Source organism: Neolamprologus brichardi, chromosome 9, assembly GCF_056152115.1.
Source record: "Neolamprologus brichardi isolate AB-2024 chromosome 9, ASM5615211v1, whole genome shotgun sequence".
Taxonomy (NCBI): domain Eukaryota; kingdom Metazoa; phylum Chordata; class Actinopteri; order Cichliformes; family Cichlidae; genus Neolamprologus; species Neolamprologus brichardi.
In genome coordinates, this window is record NC_142112.1 from 40,548,704 (window position 1) to 40,563,242 (window position 14,539).

Consider the following 14,539-nt stretch of genomic DNA (forward strand, 5'->3'; position numbering starts at 1 on the left):
TATGAGTGGAAGGTTCTGCTGGGAAATTGGCAAAGAGCAGATTATTGAACAGCGAGGCAGACAGTTCGTTTCAGTGATGCCAGTTTATTAGAAACGAGGACTGTGGGGCTGCTGGAAGTCAGGACGGCCGTTCTCTGGATAAACCTGACAGCTGAGGTGGAGAGCAGGATTTATCCACAGACGGCTTCTTCCAAGCAAATGTCCTGAACACACCTGAGCTGAGTGTTACACAGAAACGTGTCTTAAAGCACGAGCCTGGATCAGACTCGAGGACTCAGAGCTGTGTGACGTCACATTGATCCACCTCTCTGGGTTTTTGTGTTCTGATGTATCTGATTTCTCTTTAAGCTCCAAACAATCCCGAGCCTACGATTCATCATTGTCCTGTTCAGAGACGATGAGCCTGAGCGTGTTTGTGTTTCCATGGATCAAACTGTGCTGCTTTGTTTGGTTAACGAGGTGATTAAAGTCTTTGAGCAAACACTGGATGACTGACAGCTGCAGGCTGAACATCAGGAGGTCGAGAGGCCGAAGTCTGAGGAGCTCAAAGCTCCACAAACACTTATTCACAGAAAAAAGGACTACAAACATGGAGGAGCAGCAACGTGAGCTAAAGGCTACATGCTAATAACATTTCCTGGATGTGGTTTGAACAGGATCATGAATGATGAAGGATTTAAAGTCAGTTCCAGCCTGAGTCGGTGCCGTGTTGGCAGCTCTGATATGCAGAAACGTTCAAACATGGGACAGGAATAAAAACACTCCTGTGACGTCAGAGTTTATGAATGATGACAAACTGTTGCTTGTTTTTAGAAACTTTGTTGATGCTTAAAATGATCAGGAAATAAAAGCTGAATAGATCCACTTCAAACAGGAGAAGCTTTCCAGTTTGCATCAGCTGGGAAACTCGCTCATATCCAGTGTTGGGCAAGTTACTTTCAAACAGTCATTAAACATTCGTTAAGTCATTAATTACAGTTACTAATTACTTCTTCAAAAAAGTAACTTAGTAACTGAGCTACAAGGTTGTAGATGTAATTAATTACTTGAAAAGTAACTATTGTGTTACTTTAAAAGTACCCTCTGGGCTCCAGGGTATCATCGGCCATTGTGAACTCCTTTTGTCAGGGTCCTGGGTCGCAGCGTTTTGTGTTTCCTTTTGGTTTCATCTTGTGTTTGGTGTTTATTCTGAGTTTGTATTCGTTCTTAGGGTTTGGTTCTTATGTTTAGTGCTTCTGTGTTTTCTCAGCCCTGCCTGTGTCTGTCCTCTGTGCTCTGTTCCTGTCCTTGTGTTGTAAAACAGTCTGTGTGTTTCCTGTTTTACTTTGAAGGTTTGTGTCTCGTCTTGTGGTCCAGCTGTGCTCCCCTCCTGTGTGTCGTCCCCTCATTACCTGGTGTGTATTTATAGTGTGTGTCTGCCTGTGTTGGCGTCGTCTGCATGACTCTGTGTGTCTCCGTGTCCATCGGTGTGTCTCCACGTATGTATCCATGTATTTACTTGTATCGGATACATAAAAAATCTTTCCGTATCGCACAGCACTACAGAAAGCTCTTTTCTAGGGTTGTATTAAACATCTGTAACTACCGTAACTCCTGATCCATTTCCTCAATTAAAAGAAGTCCAACGATTCCTGAGAGCAGCAACTCTGCGCTTTTCATTCATATTTGCATCATTACGGTAATCCCAGGTACATTGTTGCAGCAGCCCCGTGAAGGTTGAGAGAATAGTGAGTGAGCGTGATGGAACAATTTCATCACACGTTTGGCTTCTTTTTACCATGTTTGTTTGTTTGTTTTTATTGTTTTGTTCTTTCATGTGTTATTTACCAAGATTTGGATGGTGTTCTGCCTCGAGTTACCATAATGTCCCTAACATCACAAAAAAGCACAGAGTTGCTGCTTTCAAGAACTGCTGGGATTTTTCATTTGCCCCAATGGTTCAAGACTCAAGTTAGGTTAAAAACACTGGGATCAGTTTAAACGGGTTCATCTGTGTCAGCTGTATCGTCACTGCTGCTCTTGTGTGTTTTTGTTGAAAACTAGGTGCTGTTTGGGCTCAATGATGTCAAACTTTTTATGCACTTGTTTGCTCCTAAATATGTTTCTATTGCAGGTCTTTTCCAGTTGAAAATGTGAGTGAGCACTACACAAATGACTGACACTACATACACTGAAAAGAAAAACCCCAAAACTAAATCCAAACAAAAACAACTAAACGAAGTAGTTACACACGTTATAGAATATATATACTGGGCATACAAGCCTGGCCTAAGCTTTCTGTCAGGAAGACTGCAGCAGTCCAGGAGTTGGGTTAACTGTCTTTAAGTCCCACTGAAGAATTGTTTACATCAAAGTGCTTGCCAGGCTTAGTCCAGATTAGGTGCAGCCATACTTGAACTTATTGTTGTATAGTATGTGGGACTATGAGCAATGGTTTTCTGGAAACAGAAACAGGCAATTTTATAATTAGTAGAGTCACAAATAACTAGAAAAACAATTGAAAACATAATGTACTCAACACAGCAATATCTCACAATATCCACAAGGGGTCACTATAGATCATATATTGCCTAAATAGCACGTCATACAAATTGCCAATCATAAGGCACGGACATGGCAAGCTAGCAACAGTTAAACTAAACAATAGAAAAGTCCTTTATTTCTAAAACCGCTGCATGTAATGACTGCGGGAGATTACAGCCGCTGCTATTAATAATCCTACCAACATGGTATCAAAGCACTGAGGCATAACTTTAACATGCACAAACAATTATAACAGCTTCATGCGAGTCAACCTGCCAAAAGGACTAACACTTACAGGTTCATAAACACACAACTTAATCACACGAAACAACTGCGATGCTCTGCAGTGGCACGTTTAGTCACTCCCACTCTGCGTGCTGAGCACATGCCCACTGATACGCTTATTTCTGCCTCTAGACATTCTGAGGACAAGTCAGAGCAGGAAACTTGAGCACACGTGGTCTCATTAAATCAGACAGCTCGAGTCATTTAAAAAGGATCTTTTAAGCAGTGCTGTCCCTCAGCTTCATAGTAGATCCATCTATGGGATCAGTTTGAAAATCCTGTCTTCTGTGAGATTAGGTTAAAGAACATGACCCCCTTCTCAGTATAATCTTATAGTATGTTAGACAAAATGTCTCAGTATATTTTGGTAGTAGGATAGACAAAAGTTCAAGTATATCTCTGGGGATTAAAAGAATGTGACCATCCTTTGGGTTCTGTTAGACAAGTGGGCGCCACCATTTATCTGCTGGGAATGTTTTACGCTGTTTTCTTGTCATGTCAGACTGCTTAAATCATTCTCTGAGAAGGTTGCGTGCGAAGGACCTTGGTAATGAAAGAAAGCAGACAACATTCTGTGCCCCCACCTTTGTAGGGGGTAGAAAGACAGGGAGCCCGAGTTCATAACTTAGGCTCCACAACAGATAAGAGAGTGTGAATGTTTAGGTTTACGACCAGGTGGGGGCTAGTAGAAAACTATAAAAAGCTGCGTAATACATCGCCATTTTGAGACTTGCTGTGACCATCTCTGCATCTCTCCCCATCATGATGGTTGTTATGCTCAGTGTGTGAAAAGTGTATGGAAATAAAGGATTGTTGATTGAGCATTTATACACCGAGTAAGTGTCCTTCCTTCAGCCCAAAGATTCAAAAAACTGGGAGAATTCAACACTTCTTTCTAGTTATCATGTTACAAGATTTTAAGAAAACTTGAACACTGATCATGAGTTAAATGCCACTGATCTTCAAAATCATCCAAGGTTTTTGATAAATGCACACAAAAGTCGGGTGTCCATGCCACCCGCATGCAAGGTGACAAAAATCCCCCAATCAGCCTTTCAGGCTGACAGCTAAAAAAACATTTCACCAGATTTAGCTTCTTGGATATTGTGTTCACTGTACTGTGTTTAAAATGTACTTCTCATTTAATAGAAGAAATGTAATCATGTCAGTATAGAAGATTTCAAATTCTCCCTCCTGTTAATTAAAATAAAGAAAAAAGTAGGATAAGACATCAGAAACTCCTTGTCTCCATTATAGCATTAAAAACTACAAAGACCATCCAGCATCGGGAGCTTTCACACTTCCAGGTATGACAACAAGCCTATTGCTGGTTTGCCCACTCTGACTGTGTCAGTATTTGCTCCACATACCAACTGCTCTGACCCTAAAGTAAGCCAGAATCCCACACAGCCATATGTAGGCACTTTCTAACCACAAAGAATAACTGGGGATTCTTCATCCTGTAAACATCCTGAACAACTGGTTTTGGTGGTTTGATGGGAACAGATCCTCCCCTGATCAGGAATACCAACGATCACCCCCACCACTCATGTCTTGTTGGGAAATGTTTGCAGTCCTCAAGCTGTGAAAGTCATCAGGTGCAGCAGTCATGAATACCATGTAAACATCCCTGTTGGTAGGACGAACAAATAACAGTGGGATTCATTTGAGAAAACAGAACTTGTTTGATTCCCTGTCTGACAAAAATAAATTAATGCAACGTAAAAATTTGATTTTTTTTAAAAAATCAGCAGCATCATGTGTAACCAGGTCATAAATTACATATTGTTATAATTACACAAAATTTGTTATAAACCCCAAACTGCTCCTGGTATAGGGCTTTGGAGCGTGATGTCACGGGGGTGGGCATGGAAAGGATTTTGGCCCGATCTGCCATTTTGGGGGTCTAAGTGAAAAAGGAGCGAAAGCATAGCCATGGTTCGTTCTTGCTGTGTGGTCCGCTGCAATGTTCGATTGCACGACCGGCAAGTGAATAAGCTTGAAAAGGCTTTGTCTTTTCATTCTTTCCCAACCTGGAAGCAACATGAGGCAGCTCGTGTATCAATGTTACCAAACGAAGGCTTCTAGCCTGGATAGCAGCTGTGAGACGAGCTCCAGTTCTCTTCCATCTCCTAATATCTGTTGGTGCTCCAGACATTTTCATTCCGGTAAGTTCTAAATATGTTCATTTCACTCTTTATAGCCTATTAGTTTTATTTTCGATGCGCTCTGAGGTCATAGCAAATTAGAACAAACATCCTACTGAGTGATTTTGCAGAACTACCTTCTATTTATAGAGTTGCTAATTATTTGGCATCATTGCAGCAAACCAGCCAATGAAATGGATGAAACATCATGACTGGGTTCCAGCGCTACACAAGGGACCTGCTTCAAACAAACCACAATGCCAATCAGATTACTTCTTCCATGTGAGGGTGAAGAGGTGACCCTTCGGGCGATCGTGGCTCAAGAGTTGGGAGTTCGCCTTGTAATTGGAAGGTTGCCGGTTCGAGCCCCGGCTTGGACAGTCTCGGTCGTTGTGTCCTTGGGCAAGACACTTCACCTGTTGCCTACTGGTGGTGGTCAGAGGGCCCGGTGGCGCCAGTGTCCGGCAGCCTCGCCTCTGTCAGTGCGCCCCAGGGTGGCTGTGGTTACATTGTAGCTTACCATCACCAGTGTGTGAATGTGTGTGTGAATGGGTGGATGACTGGATATGTAAAGCGCTTTGGGGTCCTTAGGGACTAGTAAAGCGCTATATAAATACAGGCCATTTACCATTTCTGGATAAGATGGTGAAGGTTTGCTGCGTTTGGTGAACAGTGTGATAATAAAACCAGGGAAAAATGAAACTTGTTCCTGTTAAATATTCTTAAGTCTTGTGCTGTATAAATAGCGGTATTTTTTCAGAAGATACAGTAACTAAAGTAATGTTAGTAGTGGGTAATATCATGTAAACACTGTCATGATTTTATGTAAACATTTGGTCATTTGTAAACTATAAATGACATGGATTCTACATTTTAACTGATGTGATGTTCTATAAAGTGATTTTAATAATAAAAAAGAGGCAAAAATTAGTTTGTTTCTTTATTCAATTTTTGAACAGTGGGACTCAGTCATTACATATTCAGTAAATGCAAATTATTTACACGGCAGTGCACTACAGGCATAAATCTAGACCCCTAGATAAAACATTATGGCATTATAGCAGTGACAACGACCGCACAGCAAGTACAAACCATAGCGGGTGTTATCCGTGTGCTTTCGCTCCTCTTTCGCTAGCGCTTTGTTCGGCCCAGAAACATGGAGCCTCAACCAAAAATCCTGGCCACGCCCCCTCATTCTTTTGGCTCTCGGAGGAGGCGGACGCACTTTTTCTCCTCTCCTCTCCCTTATCTGCCCGCTGGGATTGAAATGATGGGACGTGTCGCGACTTCTCAGAACGGGCTCATTGAAAGCAGAATGGTTAAGACCTTGGAGACACTTACAGCTGAATACTCAGAATAACACCTCTGAACGTATATTGGGATACATCAAGGAGAAGCCTGCTCAAAATAACACCTTTGAGCGAAAGTTGGATTACATCGTAGAACAGCTCACTGCAGTCGTGAGTTCTCAGAATCGGCTCTATGAGCAAAAGAATGACAAGACCAGCAAGTTTGATAACATCATCGGGAAGCTCGCGGTTCTCCAACGGGAGATTGAGAGACCAGTGTCGGAGTGTTAAGGAACAGCTTTGAAATTCTCATGAGTTGTTGCAAAAGAAAAATTACCATCATAATGCGGCTATCCCTTCGGCGTCAGCTGTGGGCTCAAGGCCAAACAAAAACTCCCTGACAACGACTTTGTTGAGTCTGTCCCTTCCCATTCCCTGCAAGGCCACCTGGGTTGGCTGGAAGACTGTTTACTTAGCCTGGCAGGGTGAAGGACACTGTCTCAGCTGAACTATGGACACACACACATACATATACTGATACTGATAAGCACTCACCGACGCATCACCCTTCCTACCCCGGATCCAACGCCACCTCCAACGCTTACCTCCCCTCTGATGTGGACATCGGGTCAGTTGGAGGCGCAGTCGAAAGATTGCAGCGGTCCCAGATCAGATGTACACACTGGAACTCTTTCCCATGTTGCTGTCTGTGTTTATTGTGCTATGGTGTGTTGATATCTGTGCATTCCTGTATTATCCTTTTGTGTTACACATGTTTTTTTCCTCGCTACCTAGCCTGACCTGTCTCCCCAATGTGATGTTTGTGTATTGTATGTACGGTCAGCAAGGTCTGTCATCTCGGTTGTGGGCAAAAGACCTGCAACTGACAAATAAAGGCTATCTCATCTCATCATCATCTCTCTCATCTCTCATCTCTAGTGACATCATGCTCCAAAAGCCCTATTAGGCTAATCGTTGTGTCACTTCCGGTATTTCAGACAATCCCTTTCCGTCAAGGATTTTTAATTTGTTACGTTTTTTTAATTCGTTGCGTCTTTTTTAATTTGTTGCGGATTTTTAATTTGTTGCGCTTTGCACTTCCCAGCCACCGTAGTCATTGCCTCGCTTTTTCACAGATTTTTTATTGCAGCTTTCAACAATGCGTATTATATTCGGCAGCCTGATTGACAAATCTCCTCCGTGTCGTGTCTCCTGCACTTGCCAAATTTATCATGTTGGGTTTTGATAACCATCACATCCAATAGAAAAAACACCACAAAAACACCCATAACCATGACCCTCATTCGGAAATAGACACCTGCACTGGGAGGGAAAAAGGCGCACAAAAGTGGCGCGCAGACCAAGAAAAAACACGGCATAATAATACTTTCACGTTTTGAAATCTACAAAGGTTTGCACTTTGAGAATCAACTAGTGAGAACTGTGACTATTGTTCATGTGTGTGTGGAAAAAAGTGTATAAAGTGCGTGGCAAGGGGCTAGTTATTCTGAGAACCCCTGCTGCAATAAATGAGGGACCACTGTATATACTTTCTCTATGACTATTGTTACAAGATATATATTCTTAGTGCTTATTTTCTGATTATATTGCTTTATGTATTTTAATAAGAGAGGCCTTTAGAAACCAAGCCCAGACGAAAACAAAAACTAGGTCAGAGGGTGACAGGTCGCCTTGGCAACAGACTTCAGAAAGGGGAAGTAAAGAAAGGGGAAGTTTAGTGCAGAGCTGCACAGGAAACCAGACACAAAAAAGAGGAACTAAGTAAACTGTGTGTCGGTGTGACGTAGTACAGAAATATATATATGGATTTAGCTGGCAGAGAATTCAGACCTGAGCATATGTGTTTTAGTGGCGGGTCTCCATTTCCGGAAATGTAAAAATAAATATTATTTTTTGAGCTTTACCACTCTGAGTCCAGTCTTTCTCTGTCGCCGAAAGAATTCAAAAGAATGGAATTGAATACTATTGTTTTCAACCTGTTAACATTTAATATTGTCTTGATAGAGCCAACTGATTCTGCAGCATAGCATCCCCTGTTGCTTCTCCTGGCTCCCCAGTCCCTGGTCCCTCAGCTCCTGCTGCTGCACCCACAAGTATGTACATCAAGCACTGATAGCTTTTTACTCGGTTGTATTCCCTTGTGATCACCTTTACTAGGAGGACAGCTCCGAGGCAGATGAGGGACAGATCCCAGGATGGTCCATCGGCGGTGGAGCTGGCCATCCTGGTGTCCCTGAAGAGGCCACGCCAGTCGCCAATGGAGCATTTCCTCCTCAGCCTCCTTAAAATTAGTATTATGTGTATAGCAGTTACAAAATACATTATTCAAATTCCAAAATACTTTTGTGATGTCAGATTTAAATTACAAAACATAAATCTTACATAAAACATTTTGTAATTATAAGGACAATTACATAATATATATTAGATATAATATAAAACAGTCAGTTGTGTTTTGTTTTAATTGTACCATATCATAATTAGATTTTTAGCAACTTTTACAACTACAGTGTGCCAATCACTCATAATTCCTAAACATGTCAATCAGGTAGGAATGAAGTAAGACATTAATAGAAATAAAGAGTTGTATGTTGACATGTAGCCCTTTCCTTGCTTAAATCATTGTTAATATTATAGAAAAATTTACCTGTGATAAGACAGCTTATCAAGATAGAACATGTTAGATAGAACCATATAACTAAAGGTGAACCAAACTGTTCACAGTTTTGTCTAGCTCTCAGTTTTAAGAAAGGCTGGTGACCCCTGTTATACAGTCTGACAGCTGCGAGGATTATATACAAATATTCAACTATCCCAAAATTAAACCAGGTCTAAATAAAAGAAGGAGTGAGTATCACTACAAAGATTAACCCACAGTGATCCTCATACCAGTTTGATATCAGCAAACACTGAGAGCATGCAATTCAATTCAATTCAATTCAATTTTATTTATATAGCGCCAAATCACAACAAAAGTCGCCTCAAGGCGCTTCATAGATACAGAGAAAAACCCAACAATCATATGACCCCCTATGAGCAGCACTTTGGCGACAGTGGGAAGGAAAAACTCCCTTTTAACAGGAAGAAACCTCCGGCAGAACCAGGCTCAGGGAGGGGCGGCCATCTGCTGCGACCGGTTGGGGTGAGAGAAGGAATACAGGATAAAGACATGCTGTGGAAGAGAGACAGAGGTTAATAACAGATATGATTGAATACAGAGAGGTCTGTTAATACATAGTGAGTGAGAAAGGTGACTGGAAAGGAAAAACTCAATGCATCATGGGAATCCCCCGGCAGCCTACATCTATTGCAGCATAACTAAGGGAGGATTCAGGGTCACCTGGTCCAGCACTAACTATATGCTTTAGCAAAAAGGAAAGTTTTAAGCCTAATCTTAAAAGTAGAGATAGTGTCTGTCTGCCGAATCCAAACTGGAAGCTGGTTCCACAGAAGAGGGGCCTGAAAACTGAAGGCTCTGCCTCCCATTCTACTTTTAAATACTCTAGGAACAACAAGTAGGCCTGCAGAGCGAGAGCGAAGTGCTCTAATAGGGTGATATGGTACTACAAGGTCATTAAGATAAGATGGGGCCTGATTATTTAAGACCTTGTATGTGAGGAGCAGGATTTTGAATTCAATTCTGGATTTAACAGGAAGCCAATGAAGGGAAGCCAAAACAGGAGAAATATGCTCTCTCTTTCTAGTCCCTGTCACATACACTGATATGACACCACAGCCATGCTATCAATGCAAACACTGATAACAGCATACGTCGAATTAAATCGGGACTTGATGAGACCTTCTGAGTATCACTAGAAATATTATAAACAGTCGTCTCCGTACCACAGTTTGCTATCAGTAAACACCGACGGCATTCACCGATAGCATAGCACATCCATGTTAGCAGTGTATAAACGATAGTTTAGCATATATTAGCGCAGGTTTCAATAAAGGACTACCGTATTGAACACTTTTACTAACCGCAGGCAGATGGACAGGCGCTCTGCAGGTGGGATTGAGCGCCTGTAGTTAGTGTCTAGGCGGGCGATGCTTGGACCAATGCAGGACAGCAGATCCTCAAACTGGGCGAGGGAAAGACGGTGGTACTGCTGAAAGCAGCCGTCATCCAGGCGCAGCTCCTGGAGCAAATGGTGAAACTCACCAAACTGCTCACGCCTCTGGAGGACCTGATGGACCCAGGTACGGCGAGGACGTCCTTAACGCTCTGCTCTCCACAGTAAATACAGAAGGGTGATTCTCTCTTCAAAAGTTTGCTCGACAGCTGCCATCTTGCAAACATACCATCTGGCACAACTTCCTCCCACATTTCCGGTTCACGTTGGACACGCGTCAAGGTGCGAATTTGCAGGCGTCAAGTTAGGGGCGTCTGGCGCTTTTTTGGATGCGTTTATCGCGTTCAGTGTGAACATACGGTAAGAGTTGTTTCGTTCGCAACCGAGTCTAGTCAGTACGTCCACGCTTTAAACGCTGCATGGTCGTACTCTCTCCTGCACTCCATATTATCCATTGTTGATTTGCACACGTCTGTTGCTGCCACGCACGTCGCACATGCTTACATCATTGTCATGAACACTCTTACAAAAAAAATCATGACGGTTTAGTAATCTAATTACTGTATTTTGCAATAGTAATCCCTTACATTACTCGTTACATTGAAAAACGTGATCGGATTACAGTTGCGCGGTACTTCCCAAATAGTAGCCTGACAGATGACCTGATAGCAGCAACCTTATTGGGAAAAAAAACATAAAATACTTATCAGACTCTGTGAAAATATCTGTATGGAGACCAAAGAAACTGTGGGTGTATTGAGGAGTTTACTTTTATTGAATATTGAATACTTATATTGAATATTCCATTTATTGAAAAGTGAAAAAGAAGCATATATTTTATAACTGTAGTTCCTGTTCTCATCTGTTTATAGCTTTACACAAGAATTACTTCATTACACTAAAAATATGAAGTAATAACTGATGTTCTTGTTTCTGTTTCTTAGAAATAACACACCTGTAGTCCCACAAATATTTCCTTCAGGTTGGGTTGTCAGGTGTGCAAAATGTTGTCCAGCTTCATTCTTGCAGATCATCTCCTGTGATGATCTGATCTGGACTCTTTCCAGTCCCGGCTGCACTCAGGAAAACAAGTTTCACTTTGGTGTTTTTCTGTAGAAGATGAAAAAAATGACTGAAAGTTGTATCAGAAATGAAAAAGAAACACTTTCAACCAAACTGAAACTGTGAGAAAACAATGGCCTAATACCCCACTGACTTTACAAGTATATTTAGGTGTTAATTATCTCATGAGTCACTGTTACTCCCATCAGTCACCACGCAGACAAGTTCTTTGTTTACAGATTAATTATTCCAAGTTCACTGACAGGATCGCTCAGCTGTCAGTCCATCCCATCCTGTGTGGTCTTGCTCCAACTTCAACTGTGTCTGCCTCTGGTTGTGATGGTGTGGCATGTGTACTTGTTCTTCAGTTCACCCATGGAGTAGTAAAACCTCTCCAGGGCCTGTCTGGTTCTGAGAGGATCTGTGGTCCATTTTTGAAAAATGTTGTGTAAAATATCATGCATGAGGGCAAAATGAAAAAAGATAAAAGAAAAGAAAGTGTGCATCCCCAGCAGTGTTGTCAGCTTAGTAACTTTGTCGCTATATTTAGCGAGTTTTCAGACCCCCTTAGCGACTAAAAAAAAACAAAAAACGACTAGTGACAAATCTGGCAACTTTTTCTGGTGTTATTGGTGACGTATTTATGATGACTTTTTGATATGAAGGCGTGTATTGTTCTTACTCTCAGCAAGCACTGGGTGCTGCCATGGCCCGTGCCAAAGCGCTCACAGGTGGAAGATAGTCTTCCTCCACCTGCTAGCAGGGCAGGAGATGTTCACCCCTATGCGTCCAAAATGCAAATGAATCGCGCATGAGTGAAGCCGCTGGACCTGCACTGAATGTAACGCAGTCAGTTCTTCTTTTACCGTTATGTGGATCACAAGGTTTAAAACTACTTATAAAGACACACACACAAAGTAACTCCACCCGAGTGCCTATTTTGAGTCATATGTCTGTGAAGGTTCTCAGTCATCCAGGTCATCGTAGTCTAAGGAGCTTGGAAAGAAAAGTGTCTAAGTTGTGTTTAAGTTGCTTGAAGACGTTTCACCTCTCATCCGAGAAGCTTCTTCAGTTCTAAGGTCAAATGGTGGGGAGTCCCAGATTTAAACCTAGTGGGAGTTTCCCCCCAAAGAGCTTTCCAAGCTCCTTAGACTATTTCGGGACACTTTTGCCGGTCCAAGCCCGGATAAAGGAGCAGGGTTGGAATTGTGACATTGAAAAAAAAACAATAATTGCTAAAAGAAATTTAATTTGTAGTTCTAAATAAATTCTAAATGCATTTCGGAAGTGTTTTACTCACTTTATGTCTCTTCCACGATGTTATTTCTCTCTTCAACAATGCAGGGTGCAATTACATTAGCATGACCAATTATGCAAATTAGGCAATGACGTGGCTGCAGTGGTTATTATTGTATTTACATGCTCCCATTTCTGCTCGGTGAAAACTTTTTGACTCCCCCCCCCCCTCGCTCTCACAGACATATAACGTGTATGGCAGTGAATTCTCCCTGCAGCACGGGCTACACTGCCCATGAGGCTACATTCTTTAGGGCTATGCCTGTAAAACTTCATATTAAATATTAAATTGTTTTTGAATAATTTTAAAAATATTTCTTCACGTCATTCTGTGGGCCACAAGTATAAGTGACATGGGCCGTGGGATTGAGACATTAGAGCCTCTTAATGCGTGTTTTGTTTGGGTTTCCACTGGCATGGAATTACCAAAAATAGAGAGAGCATAGCCTAACATATGGAACAGGAAAACACCGCCGTGTAATCCCTTTATTTCAACAAAGTAACTGTATTCTGAATATTACCCTTTTAAACTGTAACTGTAACGGAATAAAGTTGCTTATATTTTTTATTTTAAATACCTAACGGCAGTACATGTGTTCCGTTACTCCTCAACACCGAATATATATATTTATTTTTTATTAAAAAGGATAGGGAGGGCTCAGCCAGTCCATTCATACCAGCCGTCCCTGATAGACACACCAGGGATCCTAAATGCTGGCAAATCCACAGAACTTGTAAAAAAAGAAATGATCACATATATTGAACTCTCTACCGGGTCCGCATCTTTTTACATTTATTCTTCAAGTTGGTTGATTCACACCAAAGAAGAAAAACTCTGTGGAAGCCCAGCAGGATCTGCTTGGTAAAAAAAAATTACCACTACATTATTGTGCTGTTCACCCATGGTGATGAACTCGAAGACTTGGACATAACTATACAGCAGTATTTACTTGAAGCCAAACCAGAGCTCCGACAAGTCATCCAAAGCTGTGGAAACAGGTTCCACGTCTTCAACAACCGAAGCACAGACACAAAGCAGGTGGAGGAGCTGATTACGAAGATTGACGACATGGTGGCAGGAAATGGTGGCACATACTACACAATGTATAGAGAGGTGGGGGAAAAGAGAGAAATTGGGTGGCATGGTTAAAGAATACAGGTTTATAAGTGAACTATTAGAGAATATTCTGCATTTTAATTTCCTTCTTAAACAACAAGACACTGTAAACAAATAGAAATGTGTAAATTACTTTTGCCTCAACTAGCACAGACTTATTTTTCTCCCATTGAAAATAAAATAAAATGAATTATGCCAAGGATCTCATGAAGAATAACAAATTTTAAGGATAATTGTGTGCTTTAAGTGTGATGTGCTACTGATAAGTTACTTGTCAGGTATCAGGAGAGTATGGTTAGTTTTTAAAAAAAATAGCAGATCTATGTTTAACCATAGTGGCTGAATACGCTTGAACTGAAGATTTATGCCATTTAAATGTCATTTAGCAATAAAACTTGAAGTAATGCTTAGTTTTGTTGTACAAAGCCAGGAAAAAAGCAGATGTTGTGCTTGTTATTAAAAACTAATTTGAAACAATTTTATTTTTAAGGTTTATTCTTTTTTTCTAAGAAGTTAGCTCAGAATCTTAAGATAAGTGATCTCAAAGTACTTTACAAAGTAAAATAAAAACTTTTTGAGAGAAAATTCTATAATTAACATTCACAGAAATAACCACCTGCACTTATGGACACTCTTATATTTGAACATTGTGTTCGTTATGGCTAAACTGTGATTTGCATCACTTTGTAAATATGAAGACTGGAGAGGGGGTTCTGGTGGTGGTGT

General features: G+C 41.3%; 1 pseudogene; it reads left to right on the forward strand.

Moving 5' to 3' along the window:
* Positions 1 to 12,211: 12,211 nt before the first annotated feature.
* LOC148101677 (uncharacterized) lies at positions 12,212 to 13,931 on the forward strand (annotated as a pseudogene).
* The last annotated feature ends 608 nt before the right edge of the window (positions 13,932 to 14,539 follow it).